General features: G+C 40.6%; 1 protein-coding gene across 1 annotated transcript in view; it reads right to left on the reverse strand.

The window, feature by feature from the left end:
* Positions 1-17,002, reverse strand: part of XDH (xanthine dehydrogenase) — a 72,210-nt gene extending 55,208 nt beyond the window's left edge. Inside the window, exon 1 of the mRNA XM_082756546.1 lies at positions 16,437-17,002. The gene's annotated coding sequence lies outside the window, so the exon portion shown is untranslated. The remainder of the gene's footprint in view (positions 1-16,436) is intronic.

Genomic DNA, 17,002 nt, shown 5'->3' on the forward strand with positions numbered 1-17,002 from the left:
AGTAAATAAAATAAATGTTTGAATGTTTTCCCACACTGATCTGGAAGGCATGAAAATTACATAAATATGAAAAGACAATGTAATAGTAATAATTTTCCTGGAAATGTTTTGTTTTCTTGACTAAGAAACAGCTATAGAGTAGTTTATTCCACAATACATAATCTGGTGAGTAGGGAGAGTTTACCAAGAGCAGAATGTTCAAAGACTATTCTGTTGTAACAATTCAGTGATGTGTTAATGAATTACTGAATGACTAGTGCTGAATAGCTGTATTCACTAATACAGATAATGTTGCAATCTGCTAAGACAAACTGAGCTGTTTAATTTATATTTACATATCTTACCTGTATTTCATGGTGATGCTATTATGCTAAAACAACTAAAAAATATATTACATATAAAATTGATTCCTTTCCAGTTTGGAGGCATGGAGTGTACCATTATTAATGCTGCCTTTGAATTTATAAGACCTGTTCCTAAATTTCAACGTGCAGCATAAACAACGTTTGTGTCAGCATTGCCTGTGAGAAAAAACATTATTGCCCTTGATCTCTTAACCGCACTGATGTCAGAAGACGTTTCGATGCAGGAGGATGACATGCTGCTCAGGATAAACTAATGGGGGAAAAAAAGATTCCATGTTCAGGGTCTGCTAATCAGTGAACGCCTGACGCAGCAGCAACTTCACAGAAAACACGTCCCTATTGGGTGAGGAAAGGGAGCGGGTCCTGAACTCAGTTTGCTGGGGGGATCGGCAGCAGTACTGGTAGGGTCAAGGGCCCAGCAGTCAGTGCCTGGGCCCCGTGCCCAGTGAGGGGCAGGCGGGGATGGTCAGCAAGGCACCCAGTAGGGCTGTCTCCTCACCTGCCCTGCTCTGTCCAGCCTACAACCAAGAGAGAGACTGCCAGCCATGAGATATCATTGACTGCCCACTGATGGCAGCTCTACCACCCAAAGCCTTGGTGGAGACAAGTTGAAATGCAGCAAATCCTCTCATAAGTATAAATTATCAAAGATGAAGGAACTGGAAAAAAAACACATTCCACTGTTTATGTAAATAGTAATGTAAAGCGAGTATATACACTATACTGAGCATAATGTGATCTCGCCCTCCTTTCAGTCCAAGGCACTCAATCTAGTGACTAAGCATTAAAATTGTTGAGATGGTCTCTTCACTCTGTTAGTGCTTGCTATTTCAAGACAGCCCATAACAGGCTTGTAGACAGTGCTAGGCATCTAAAGCTAGGGAAAAGAAAGAGCTTGACAAGGGCAACACAAACATTTAAACAATGAAAAATTCATGATCATGAGAAAAATTATTTCAGGGGACAAATGGGAAAGTAATTTTGTTCTTTTGGGAAAAAAAAATATTTTTTATATATATATATATATATATATATATATATATATATATATATATATATATATATATATCTCTAAATGATTCCACCTCTATCACTTAAACTCTTCTAGCCCCTACCCTGACTGACCAGTCGGGGCAGGATGGCTTCCTGTCGTACTCAACTTCTGCGTTACACAGGACTCTTAAACTGCTGCCCTGACAAGCTATAAATAATTAACTTAATCCACACTGTGCAAGGAACAGGGCAACAGATTACAAAATCCATTTATGCAATTGACAAGTGTTACATTGGGACATTCAGAACATACCTCAGCTGCCTTTGTCCTTTCTGTTTCCAGTTCCTAAACTGATGATGGAAAGCACTGAGAAAAATAAATGTCTCATAAGCAAGATTTTATTCAAATATGGACAGCCTACAGAGGACTAATAGAAAAAAAATACAGAAGTCACTTATTGACAGTCTTTCATTATAGACTTACTAATGCTTAACTAAAAGAAAAACAGTTCTTTGCTCTATTTATTCCACTGAGAAAAGTGAAAGCAATCTGAAACATGGTAACAGAGATAAACAGGGTAAATAATCCACATAACTTGTTTTCTCTTTTGTCCTTTCAGTTTGTGATCTGAGAAGTAGCAGTTACATTGTATGCTTTTTATTTTAAAGTCTTCAGAAATCTTTGCAGCACTTCATATATTCACTTGATATATTGATATGTAAAATCTCTGCAATCATATACCACAATGCAAAAAGCTTCCATGCTACTGTAACTGACTAATCATAATTTTGAGTACTATTAAATCATTTAAACATCATTATCCAAATGACAATATTAATTTCCTCGACTGCAGAAGAACCTCTTGTCAGATTGTTTGGTGAGACCTTGTAAACCTCCTCACTTGCTCCAAGTTGAAAAATCCAACCAAATTTTTGTTGTTCCCTTTCCATATACAGGATGTATCAAAATCATTAAACTTTAAAGACCATTAAACTGCTGATCAGTTTAATATTGCATCTCACACGTTATTTTAAATAACCATCTTTGATTGTGAGGATCATCTGAATGAAGAGCTGACAATTGGTTAGTAGTTACAGCAGGACAGCAAAACACTCTTTCCTCAAGTGAAAGAAGAAATTATTCCAGATGACATCATGGGTAAATAGGGTAAAAATCACACTTCAAAAAAGCCAGGCAGGCAACACTTATCACAGATGGTCTCTGAGAAGGTGCAACAAATGATTTACACCGTAAACAGGTCTAGAGCTTTCTTCTACTAAGTCAGAAGACAATTATTTAATGACCTATTTTGTATTTCAAGAGTTCTGCAGCCAGTCGCACAGCCCAGCATTCAGCCTGGGCTGAACAATGCCCCAGGAGGGAATGTGACCTTACAGGGCTTTCTGTCTGGCAGCCTTGCACTCAGATGTGTTGATATACCCGAGCTGCAAAACATATATCCGCAGTAAGTTCAGCAGAGGTCAGTGTTTGTACAGTCAGACATCTCACCTATGGTTATGGTTAGTCACCTGGAGATTTCTATCTGGCTCCATAGCTTCTTTTTACGAGAAAGGAAAGGCTGGAGCAGATGGCTCCTAAGGCTTCCTTTGTGTATCTTTTCATTTCCTTCAGTTTTACGTTTTACACTGCTACCTAACTATCTTAAGAGTGTAAGTCTTACTCCTCTCAGCAATCTTCTGGTTTCTCTCTCTTTGAGTAATCTAGGTCTTTCAAAGAACCACTCATTTTCCAGAGAAGCGATAACAGGTGCTTGCCTCAAAGACATTTCTTGAATAGATCCCGTTGCTGTTTCATAAGAACCATGCTAAAAGAACAGAATGTATTCTATTTGGCTTTCTCTTATCTAGCACTCATTCAGGCATCTTTTGCTGCTGCAAAAATTAGTGTTCACACTAAATCAAAAGAAGTTTCCCTTTCTGTTTAAGGCAAGTTAACAGACCCCAACACCTGTCCAGCTAGGCTTAAAAGCACATTGTGAGGAGGCATTCAGGTTTGTTGTGCATGGAAAAATCATAAATAGTATACTTAAAAAAAAATAAAAACAATAATAAATAAAATAAAATAAACAGTACTGGCTTCTGAAGCAGCTCATTTAAACTACTTAGAAATGAGAGAGCTTTATGTGATTTATGGGATATATACATTTAGTATCTTACCTAGACTTCTGATTCTGCTTTTTTCCCCTCCCTCCTGTTTATAGGACAGTGAGTTTTCATCATGGAATGGCTCATAACTATATTCACTAAATATAACTTCTTTTATTGTCAGCTTCTCAAACAAAGTGCTCCTAATACATCCAGTACTTTGAAAGGCTCTGTGGTGTTTTCCCCTCCCAAGCAATTACAGTCAGTCCCAGTAAATTATGAGAAATATCTCAATGATTTTCTTGACAGTGTCTTCTGTGAAGCTAATTTATTCGCAACTGCAATGGCAGATGTCCTGTGAAGAGAAGCACACAGTAAAAGTAAATCATAATCTCATATTCCCTATTACCCAATGCTTAATTCCTCCTATTTCCTCACTGGTGAGTACTACAGATTCACAAACTACTCGACGCTTTTCTATACCATGTATGTACAATTTAATTTGACCAAACTTTAATTTCTCCTCTTCCCCTTATTTTTTTCCCTTCTTCTCTCATGATATCTGTCCTGATAATAAAAAGATCATCCACATATTTGTAACAGTAAAAGCCCTTCCAGAGGTCAGAATTGCTCTAAAATGTGCTCTAAAACTTGCCCAAATAAATTTGGTGATTCTGGGAACCCCTGAGGTAAAACTGTCCATCTATATTGTTGTTCCTATCCTATTTCAGGGTCTTAACTCTCAAAGGCAAATATGCTTCTGCTCACAGGGTCCACTGGACAGGCCCAAAAGGCATCTTTTCAATCTGTCACAGTGAACCACTTATGCTCATGTGGGATCTTGCTCATCATGGATTTGGATCCACAGGGTGGCGCTTCCACACTACCCCATTAATTTTTCATAGATCCTGTACCAGTTGGCAAGAACCAGCAGCCTTCCTTACACCAGAAGGGCAGGAGTGTTAAAGGGAGACTTGCATGGCTCCAATAATTTATCTTAAATCAGAGATAAAAGGACTGATTAAAGACTAATTCGTCCCTCAGTTAAGATAGGGTATTGCTTAAGCTTTATTGCCTCATGTCCCTCCTGCAAATCTATCCTCAGGGGAGCGATATTAATTCCTCCTCTATTTCCTTCCTTGACCCACACTATGGGGTCTATTTCTTTTTCATCATCTTCTGTCAATAACTTCATTGAAACTGTTACTCCAGTCTGACAACTTACTATCTGAATACCCAATTTCAGCATCAAATCCCTTCCCAACAAATTAGTCCCTGCCTCGAGTGTGTACAAGAATTGCCCAGTGATTGTTTTATCCTCTAGTCTCAGTTTAGAGTCTCCAAAAAGGTGGCAGTGTTATTCCAGTCCCTTCTGTCCCAGTTACCTTTAGGCTTTCATTAGTCAATTTAAGCCCTGATACTTTATGGACCACTGATGATCTAGCTGCCCATTATCTTCACCACTTTCTCAATTTCCCATCCTCTGGCAAAGTTACTGGTCTCCTTCTATAGTTTTTTTGTTTTGTTTTGTTTTAGTACACTACTTATTTCCATAATACAACCTAGATGTCCCAGAAAGAGTTTCTGGCACAGCTAAGCTTCCCCACGTAAACCTTTATGCTTAGGTTAGATTTACCTTATCACTTCTATTCTCAATTTCTTAGCCCTGTAGCATTTCCTAAGAAGCCTAGGTACACAGTAAGGAGGCTGAGATCACAACTGTAAGGATAAAGAACCCACAGTAAATCCTTCTGGTGGGACAACCAGACCCAGTCAGAAAATTTCTTGAATCATTTACCACCACTGACTTCCCTGAGGTTGAGGTCAGTAAACCTCCATAGAGTGGGAATATATGATAAATAATTATCCCATAGATGGGGAATCCCCATCCTCAGAGATAAGTATTCCCATTTTTACAGCATCTGGGCTAGGGGACTTTCTTGGTTTACTTTTTTTTTCTTAATTGACAAAACCATCCACTATTTCTACTACTTTAAAATACATCTTCCAATTAATTTTTTGAAATTTGTATTACAGCTTTACAGCCAAAACTGGTATCTTGGAATTTCATTTATTCCAGTGTCATAAGAAAAATAAAGAGTTCTCCATTGTTTACCAGAAAACAGACTCTGAGCTTTGCAATGTTGCAGAGCTAAATTAAGCAAATTCCCATGACTTTATCTCCAACTCTCAGACTCCCATCTGTGGTGGAACACAGATGAAAGACACCTTTTCTTATGTTCACTGCTTTCCATACATAGAAATTCCATGAGTCAACTAGCTGATCTAGCAACAGGCAGAAGGAAAGAGCCCTGAGAGCAGCGAGAGCTCATCATTCCACTGTCCTGCAAACTTTTCAGTTGACTATATTTTCCAGACATTACCCACAATCATCTAGCACTTCTGTTGCAGTCCTATATTCCCATTTATCAGTAAATCATTTGGTCCAGTGTTGTTATTACAGAATATCATCTGCCAGCTTCGGAGTGCTCCTTATAGTTACAGCTGACATACATAAATTCAGGGAAAAGGGAGTCAGCCCCCAGCCCTGTCGTCTCATAATTCTTCCTAGACAATGAGAACTACATTGAAATAAGCAGGGCAGTCCAGCAGGAATTGTCCTGCAAAGAAATTCTACTCCAGAGCTTAACACTTGGAACACTCCCATCACAAAGAGTGTTACTTCCATAAATGTTCCCATCTCCTTTGAAGGTTTGACTTTGGACCTTATTAAAAGACCACTCGTAGAAATTGCAAAACCTTGGTAGCCTTCACAAAAGGCTGTGGAACTGGGCAGTTACACACAGTACTCCAGGCATTAGCAATTGTGCAACCTTTGTAAACCCTTATTTGTAATTTTAACCTCCAAATTTGTTTGCCTAATAGTTGGAAAGTGATGATGATGAAATATCTCTTTGCAGCATGATAAGCCATAGTTAAATTGCTGCTGGTTCAAAGCCAAATTAGAGGAAAAAAAAAAAAGTAAAGGAAAGCCCTTTCAGAAACAGTATCTTGTGGTTAAGCTGCATTGATTCGAATACAGGTACATATTTCCTAGTTGGTATTTTGCATATTCCTATAAGGTAGCTGGAGCTCTTCCTAACTGCTACATTGGCTCTTCTGTACCTAAATCTTACCTTTTTTTCTCCAGTCTTCAGAAATTCTGCCTAAAGGTCTGTTCCTTTTATAATATTCACAACCTAACAGTCATCGGTATGGACTTCACAGGTCTGGTTAACATCAATGATTTATTTCAGCTTAGGTTCCAGAAATATGTGCTGCTACCTGAAAGATGCATACTGGTTCTTCCTTGTCATACTAGATTAACCTTTGGTTAACAATGATGGGCTTTTCATGTATATTTACTTTAGAGCCAACTATGGCATGGTCAAGATGACATCTGAATGTTAAAGTTTAAGATCAAAGATTAAAAGTTGATCTCAAACATTTTACATAAAATTTTAAGCCATTGAATTGCACTAACAAAATCTTTGGTCATAGACATCAAGCTCAAAATATAAGGCTTTTCCTTATAGTTGTAACAACTTACACACCCTGAAGAACTCTAATCCTGTTCAAGGTATAATAAATAAAGCCCTACTGACATTAACACTGAGATTGTGTGCCTGCAAGTGCAGTTTACGCATACTTGATTCCCTGATTTATTTAATATAAACAACTACAGTCAGAATGATTTTACAGGTAACAGTGCTGTGTTGAAATAACAGACCCGGGACTACCCTACAAATCTATGTTTACAAACAGGTGCAGAGTCAACTGTAATCTGAAACAATTTAAGACAGTTTTGAGTTTATTTCCTTCCTCCATTAATGAAGTGTCATGACAGTGTCAACAAATCACATCCATGAAAAACTTCTGTTACAATAACTGTTGTGGACAGGTAACAGGATTGCTGCAGCAGGTGAATCAAAGGAGAAGAGCGAGTGTGCCATACTGGCCAGAGTTACTCTCTCTCAGCATCTTGTTGTGGCTCATCTACGAACGTCTCCACCACTGCTCTCCCAAACTGTTCAGCAGCCCAACTTCAAAGCCAGTTAACAGAAGGACCTCTCAGCCTAGCTTAGCTTGCACTTGGATTGAAAGAAATATTTCTACTGAGATTTTTATACAGATTCAGCTGCTAGTCATAGAGCATGCTCTCTAAAATATTACTTTTAATGTTTTTGTTTTTTTGTTTGTTTGTTTTTTGGGGGGTTACTTTTATTAGAGGAAATTTAGAAGAGCATTTTCTACAAAGAAAGTCAAAGTTTGCCTTGGACCCAGATTTGCTTAGGAAAATCTTCCATCTTTCACAACTATAAATCACTTCCTACAAAAACAGCTTGCAAACAAACCTGATTTTGCCAGTAAGGCAACATGTATAGCAGAGCTGGTTTAAATCACTTACCCTTGGGCAAACTCATGTTGCAGAGGACAGCGTACAGCTAGACTCAGTGTTTCCTTTGCTCAGCAGTTAGTGGGACCACAAAAAAAACACTATCTTAGATATCAATAAGCACAGTGAATGTTCTCCGAAATCCCACAAGATGGCAGGAGAGGCAAAGAAATTTAGTGTTGGAAAAGCTTCCAGTCTTTCATAGTTCTCCTCTGTGAAACTATTTGTACCTGAAGAATTAAATAGAAGATTATTTTAAAATAAGATGAGAGCAACTTTGAAAGGTGTATCAGGAAGTCCTCATGGATCTCCTGGAAACAGTGGTATGGTAATTTGGTGACAAGGCAGCACTAAGAGATTTAAGTAGGTAATCATTCATCTGGGAACAATCTCCAGAATTCGTTTCTGGTAGAAAAAAAAAAAAAGACAAACAAGAAGTGGACCAAGGAAACTTTAACAATTGATTACAAATAGTGTTTAATTTTAAATATCACAGCACGCAGGAATTTTGTCTGCAGCATTATTTTCTCAAGTTAGATAAAACATGAAGAGATTAAAAGCATTGAAAAACACAGTTTCCGAAGAAAGGTAAATTTTTAGTCCCTTCAATTTACCAGATGAATTCTCTCCCTGATAAGCAGCTTATAACTAAAAATCACTGCCCAGACCTCATGCACGACTTCCTGATTACTAGTAATAAGTCTTCATTCATTCCAAAGACTGACCACTTGAGAATTTGACTAGTAAATTAACCAAAACCATCTCTCTGTACAAACAGAAAACCATATTTCTCTACGCAAAAATTTCAGTCATCCCAGTGAAACTTTCCTATTACCCTACTGCAAAAGGGACGGTTAGAATCTATCACGCTGTATTCACAAAGTGCAGAACTACATATTTAAGAAAGAAACAAACAAGCAAACACCTTACCAGCAAGTTTAACAGCAACCCTCCTATGTTGCAAGAAATATTTTTGCTATTCCTACATACTTTGTGAAGACATTGCAAAATATAAACATAATGTTGGGAAACAACATAAAGTTATATTAGTTTCCTGAAATAAAAAGTATATTCAGCCAACTAAATTGTTCACTAGAACAAAAATCAGAAGATAAGTAGACACAGACACAATAAAAAAAAATTCCCATTGCAGAAAATGAGCCCTCTCTGACAAGCAGCGTGAGCTCTTGAACAGGTTACGTAAATGACAAGATTTCTTCTTGAAATCTTCTGATACAGCTGCCAGCATAACCATTGAGTTTCTTGAATGAGACAAGAACGTTCCTCTCTATTTTGGAAAACCAAAGAGTTAAAAACACCACAGAAACAAGGCGGCTGTTATTTCAGCAATAACATTAGGTGACTGTTATTGACACGATTGGCCTGATTTCCTCACAAAGCAAATAAGAAAGCCATCTAAAAGGAGGTACAGGTTTTTCTATCCTTTTCTTTCCCCTTCTCTTCCAGTGAGTGACTTCTGCTATTCTTTCAAAGTCACCCTTTTTAATTTAAAAGCAAAAAACGTAGCTAACAGCTAAGATAACTACATTGGATTTCAAACAGGGTGGCAAAACTACTGCACTGTTCTTTCACAGCACTGCCTTTAGGAACCTTTTTGCCCAAACCAGCCTCAATGACAGAGAGATCATCCTTAAGAGAACACTACAGAAAAAGTAAACTGGTTTTTCCCAGTCCTGCTTATAAGCAAAACTGTGGAGTGCCCTGAGACTAGAAAAAACCCTCCAACAAGGACTTCACTGTTACGGTAAGAGAGTGGGAGGCACTGGGGAAGAAGGGCTTTATCTTGTCTATTTACATTCTGCTACTCCATCCTAGAGATAAGTTTTAGTAATACAAATAAAACATTTTCCTTGCTCTGGAGGCAGCAAAAAGACAAAAGACTTCTCTGCCCACTGTCATTCTTAACTAGAGATGGCAGAATTTCCACACAGCTTCAAAAGAGCTGCACGTCCCAGTTAGTTTTTCAAGACATTTTATCCATTTCATCCACAATTCAATATTGATGAAGCTCATACTAATTGTTTGTTTGGTTTTTTTTCTCCTGTTTATATACGAATGAGTCATCATCAAATAGAAGGTTTTTTGCAAGAACAGCCCCAAACAGCACAATTCTCTGGAAAAATCTTTTGGGCCCCCAGAGAAAGCGAGGAGATATAAACAACAAACCAACACTTAATGGAGTTGCAACACTCGTGCCAAGTAACCACTTGTGAACACAGTAGGTAGTACGAGAGAAAAATTATAGAACACCCCTTAGCCAACAAGTCCTTAGCAGTCTGATCTAGCTAACAACTCAGGCCTGCAGGAAAGCAACTACTTCACGGAGAGCATCTATCAGCATGCTACACATTCAGGCATCAAATGATTGTCTGATCACCGATAGACCTGGAAAGACTGTTAGCTTGGAGACATGAACAAAGTTGCTAACTATTTCAAAGAGTCAGCAGATCGTAATGCTTTTTATTAGACTGAGTTACAGGGATCAAACAGAACAAATGCATACACATACTTCTGCCTCATGCAAAATGAGAGGAGGACACCTGCCACAGGAATCACCAGCAGGGGAAAACCACGACGCCCCTATAGCTGGGTTTACTCCCTACCACTGCAATACTGCATCAGACAAACCCCAGCCAGGGAGGTTATGCCATTGTGCAAGAATAACCAGGGGTGACGAGGAATTCATCCGGATGGTCTGCACTCAGCTCTCAGCATGTCCCAGCCATTCCCAAGTAAGCAGAAAAATAAGAGAGGATTCAGCTTTCCTTGCTGATGGGTCTAAACTGTGAGTTTGTCTACACTGCTGGCAACGATGTGGGAAAACACTACTAGGAGTGCTCGAGCCACGAGGACACAGAGCTGTCCCCCTCTAACTCTAGCAAGGATGGAGGGCTAGGATGAAGCTGGGAGCACAGGATCCCATCGTTCATACTGGAGCACAGACAGGCTATTTCTCCTTGTACGATCACCTCTGCCTTTGGAGATTTTCTCCTGACTTTTAAATCCAGGCATCCCTTCCACCATCCTTGTTTACTTCTCACTCAGTTGATCACTGTGCAAACACAGTTTCACTTTGCTTCACTCCTACCCTGATACTATTTGCAGTTGGCTGTCATAGTAGGTGACTTGGAACAAGAGAATACACACACATTTGTTAAAGTAGCCTGATTCAGTTAGTAAAAAGAGCTATTTACTCGTGTAAAGGACAGACTGGCCTGAGGCAAACACAAAGTTGAACCAAACAGTTATTTACATTTGTGTTAACCTGCAAAAATGCAACACAGGGCACACTTGTGAAAGCAGCAACTCCTCCAGTGATGTTAAGGGCACGTTCAAAACTGAGCATCACTTCAAAGAACGAAAGGAAAGGTCCTGTTATGCATCAAGACCAGATTAAAATACAGATACATCAAGGATTTTAACTACTCAAACTTTACTCAGGTTTCTAGTCATAATGCTTTCAACTGATTGTGTTTTCTTCCAGTTTTCGTTTTTAATTGTAATGTGACTGACCCCATGAAGGAACTCTTCCAGCAGCACGTTATTCCTTGGGCACTGGAAGGACCTCTCGTCTTCCTTCCTGCCCTCAACAAGATCTCACAATTTAAGCTGGGTGGCTGACCTGGGAAAATTCTGCCTCACATGGTAACGCATGAAATTTCAAAAAAGACACAAGAGCTAAGCACACCAGCCTTCTTTAAAAACAAAACCAACCAACAGAACCCATAAAGAATACAGAACTCTTGGAACAGGATTTGTTGTTCTAACAGGAGTTAAAATGCACAGAGTTGTGGGAGCAAGCCTTTTTCCTCATCTCAACTCACTCAGCTGGCACAGGATCCCTTTCCCTCTTTCCCAGTACCTTGGGCCCCTACAAACCCAGACCAAAACAGGACCCACCTGTCTCAGGCTCCTTGGTGAAGCCCAGTCAATTACAGCTGCAAGGCAGAACATTTCCTGGCAAAACTTGCCTCTGGGATACTTCCTCACAGGAACAAAACGTACAGACTGATGGGGTACATTCACCCACAGCACAGCTGTGGTACGCTTATTAAACACATCAGTATATTTAAGCTGCGTGGTACCTACATAAGAAAGTGCTCCATAGTTACAACTTTAATTAAGCACCAGAAATGAACTAAGAGAGGAAACATTAACAGCAAAGAAATCGTGAAGATGGAGCTGTCCTGGCCACCAAAGAGCATGAGAAGATCCTCCTGCTACTCAAAGGCCTGAAAGCCAGATAATATAATCCAGATATTGATTAGAGATACCTGCATATCCCACTTGGCCATGCTGAGCTTGTGATTGCATGTTCAGGGTGAGTGAACGTGGGCATAAACACATAAAACAGTTGGGTTAAGTTGGGGGATCTCACTGGGGAATGCTTCTTTGGACTTCAAAAATGTTGCCTATTTCGTCTTTGTAGCAGTTTTTTTCCACTGGATAAAGGAATATCCACAATGGTCCAGAGCTCCAGAGTAAAACTCTCAGAACGTACCTGTTTGTCTGGGACCGTACAAGAGAACACTGTCCAAAATCCAAGCAACAGCAATACGTGATAAAGCGTTTCCAACTACAGAGTATCTCCAGTTATTTGAGTCAAAACAAAGAGAAAAAAAAACTTCAGCCCTTTACTACTGCACTCCTGTCTGCAGACCGCTTTGAGCACTGTCAGAGTTGGAGACTGTTCCTACAAACCTTCTTTAGTTTAGCTCCATAATAGCCACGAACAAAACACGAACCGACAAGATGGGCCACCTCTCTTTCCCCCCTTCCTTCCCCCAGCAGGTCAGATGAGTCTGCCAGCTCACCAGTCTTTAACCTCTGGCTTGGAAGCTCTCTGGAGCCTCCAAGAGGTCACGAGTAACTAGAAAAAAACGTCTGTATTTCTAACTTCAATGTTCTGCACAGAAGTCCCTAATTTCCATGGAATACATTTTGAGTCAAGAAGGCAGAAAGCTGTTACTGAGGCACTCGAATGCTGCTTGTATGACCACGATAACTGGAACTTGTTCAAGACCTGTAATCAGACAGATCTGATTTACTGTCCTTCATACCTATGTAATTAAAGCCCCTGGTAAAAGACTGGCTTTGTAAAATTTTACATGTTTCCACCATGCTCATTCAATACGTTAACCTCCTAAGAGTTTGTTAACGCAATTTCAATGGCCAGAAGAGATGTGGTGCAGACGAATGACAGAAGTGTAAGAGCAATGCCAGCAGTCCAGTCCGGGACCATACCAGCAGTACCACCAAAAAATTTCAGTTTTGATAGAGATGAAACAAGAGCAGTGAAATTCATATACCAGAGGAGGAGAAAACGCAAAGAAATAAACGTGCTAAAGGACTGCTGACATTTTACCTACAAGAAAACAGACGCAACCAAGTCACTGATCTCCCACTACTCACAGTGGCCTCCACCTTCCCTACTCCATCTCTTCACATATGGTGAAGAGTTCTCTCAACTTCTCCATTGATGGAAAACTGAGCAATATTGTTCTTGATTCTTTTTAAAATCTTTTCAAATCAGTGCCACTGTAAAGGGAGTTTGGGAGTTTTCTTAGATCAAAAATATTTCTGCAGCTCCTTTCCATCACAATGTTCTTCTTTCAGGCTGAGTTCAGCACCATGCATTTACCCCCTCACACACCTGAGTAACGGAGGCAAACCCCACACACAGGAAAGGAAAAGCAAAACGCCTGGAACACAGAATAGCTTCTTGCAGTAAGCTCCAGTCACTAAAATTAGCCAGTCCCATTTCCAAATCACAAACACAACTGTCAATAGAGATAAAAGTGAGAACTACCATCAAACATGTACAAGCCAGGATTAGGGGTTTGGTTCCTTTCACAACGTCTCAAGACACAGTCTCCCTGACTAACTCTCAGAGCTCAAACACATGGGCAATCTTTGCAGGCATCTTCACATCTAACATGCATAGAACCACAGAACAGCACTGGGAGGAACCTTAAAGATCAGCTAATTCCAACCCCCTGTCATGGGCAGGGACTCCGAAAGAAAATCCTACACATGATAAACAATATCAAATCAGCAGTATGTCAGAGAACAAATCAGGAATAAAGACAGCTAAAGTAAATATGACTTTACATCAAAAAAGGATTTCTAAAATCAATGCGGACTATAACCCACAAAGGAATCAAGCTGATACTCCACACTCATTTCAAGCATTTCAAGAAGACTGAAAACCTCCAAAAAGTCAAGCGCAGTCACGTGGCAGAAACTTCACTTTCGCCACTTGCTGAGTTTGGCTTGCAACAGCAACCCAAAAACAAAATACCTAAAACCAGTGCAGACGCCCACCTGTTTTACCCTGCTTATTCTTTTTAATACGTTATAGGACTACTTCTAGAACTAGTCATAAAACAGTCTTAAAAAGATGCAAGGCCTACAGCACAAAACATCTTCATTCCCCTCAATCCAGCAGCAGTCAGGTGGCTACTGCACTAACCCCACATCAGCTTTTCCATGCTAGGGGAGCTCCTAATCCCCTGCGCCCAAAAATTCACCTTGTGCTATGAACATCCAGTCTCACAAGAAATGAGGCATGTAATATCTAAGACCCAGAAGAGCTGAAACAAAAACATACATCCACTAACAAAAAAAAAGAAATCGAAAAACTCTGCAAAACCAAAACAGCCCTACCTCTACACTGCACCAGTGACAAGTACCAATACACCATTTGTCACTGCATTCAACAGTGTATGGTCGCCAAAGAGCTACAAATTACACATTAAAAAAAAAAAAAAAGAATAAAATCACTCTTTTAAAAAAGCAGTTTAAGCTTAAGAAGATTAACAGTTCTTAGGGGTAAATTTCTATTCTGTCATCTATAAAACCACAAACATCCAAGTTCCTATCATTTCAAGATCAATTCCAATACACTCAAAGACAACTCCTCATAGCAGTAACACAGATGTGTGTTTGGCATAAACTCGCATCGGTCCAGAACGGCGAGTGACACCCACCAGAATATTCCAAGTTTTAGTTCACTGATAAGAGAAATAAACTAATACAGCACATTCAAAACTTAAGAGGTTTCAGAACTCCCTGGGGGTAAAACTGGCATTATTTTCCCTACTGCTCAAGTAGGGAAGTTGGAAAAAATAAACAAACAAATATGAGCTGAAAGCACTGAGACTGATGGAGGTGAGGACAGAAACTACAACTTCTGGCTGCCTGCCTCCCGCTTGCACCAGTGCTCGGTGTGATTCTGACTTGAAAACCACATCTCGCCTCTTTGTCATCAACCACTTCCACCAGTTCCCCTCTGGGGAAAAAGACACGTGGTGAGGTTACAGTTACACCAGGGAACAGGCTAGTCAGATGGCCAACTCCTCTACAGACTACACTCTCACGTTCAAATAATCCTGTCAGCCAACGTATTTTCCAAGCCTTTCATACCTTCCGTATAACACAACAGTTTGTGTATGGAGATTCTGCAGAAGTACCTTTATTACTACTTCTTCCTTAGCTAGAATGTATTAATTACAGACCATTCCCTTAAATAAGAAGAAAACAAAAAGCAATGCACTACAAACAGTGTAAGAAACGTAATTACAGAGTCAGATGTCCTTTAGATGTCACTGTGACTCCATTAAGGAGCAGGCACACAACACACACACGCCTCGTGTTGTCAGATCAGTTATCAAAACAACGTCTTTCCTCGGTGACTTCATTACACACGACTCAAACAGCCCATTCATCAAATGCCTGCTATGGTGGGAAAATGGGCTTTTTAAGAAAACGTCGCCTTCCAGATGCATTTATTACAAACCAGACGTGAGAAATACTTCTGAAAGGAAACGCAGAAGTACAGCAAGACTTGAAGTTTGAAGGTCACATACAGTAAGGGTTAGCATCAAGGCTCTTATGGCAGACTGCTACTTCTCTTTGCCAGCTATACGTAGAAGGAGGAAAAAGAATCAAAAGGAAAAAATGAAGCCAGCCAGTTCTGTGACAACTTCAGAAGAACTGGACTGCTGTCATTCAACCATTCTTCTTTAGAACTTGTAAATACCGTGATGTTGCACTAAAACTAAGGAAGAGAATGGAATGGAGGATGGGGAGGACACCATTTCATTCTGATTTACAATTTCACCTCCTTAAGTCAGCAATGCTACTATGTTAAAGAAAACTAAGTATTTATCCCCATTTTCACTCCAGACAACAGACCGAGGATTGCCTACTGAGCTGTTGGTCTCCAAATATCACAGAATTGGTCCCTCATCCTTTTCTATTCCCACCACCTTCAGGACACAAACCCCAACACCTGGGTATATACACTTCACGTACCAGAATCTGAGCCATGCCAAAAACATAAAGTCCATTTTACACACACACCTCAGAAACAAATAACCAATAGGGACCTCTTGTCAGCACCACCAGCACCATGTTCAAGTGCAGTTCAGCTGACAACATTTCACAGGAACACACCGTTAGACTCAATCCCCTCTCACCCATCAATGCCAAACACAAAGCAGACACCAACACGGGCACACGCACCCAAACCAAACGCACCTATTCCAACTTACCCCATTCCAGATACTCGAGGATGTTCTTCTCTCTTCTCAGCGGGGAGTTATTGCACTCATCATACAGGCAGATGAGGATATCCAGCAAGGTCTCCACGCTGAAGCACTGCCCGTTGCTTTGGGTCGGCCCATCCAGAATGAACTGCTCCAGCTGCTTCAGGCGCACTTCTCCAGACACGGCTGTTTCGCTTTGCATTGGGGGGGCTTTTTTAAGCATTACTTCGTTCAAAAATTACTTCGTGCCGTCGTGGGGAGCTTTGCCTTTCCTCCTCCTGCTCCTGATGCTCATCGGGTCTCCTCCCGAGGCTTGTCAGCGCTTCAGGGAAGGCGAAGGTTTAATCTCCACACGCTCCTGCGATGCTGCGCCAAGGGGCGGCGGGCACCATCCCTCCCTCCCTCATCGCCGCCACCCTCAGCCCGGCGCCCTGCGGCCCGGCCCGGCCTCGCTCAGACGCGGGAGCCGCCGCCGAGCTCGCGGCAGCCCAACATGGCGGCGCGGCTGGGGAGGGGGGAGCCGCCGCCGAGCGCCGCCGCAGCGCGGGGAGCCGAGCCCGGGAGCCGCCGCT

This window comes from Aythya marila (assembly GCF_965140915.1).
Source record: "Aythya marila genome assembly, chromosome: 3".
Taxonomy (NCBI): Eukaryota; Metazoa; Chordata; class Aves; order Anseriformes; family Anatidae; genus Aythya; species Aythya marila.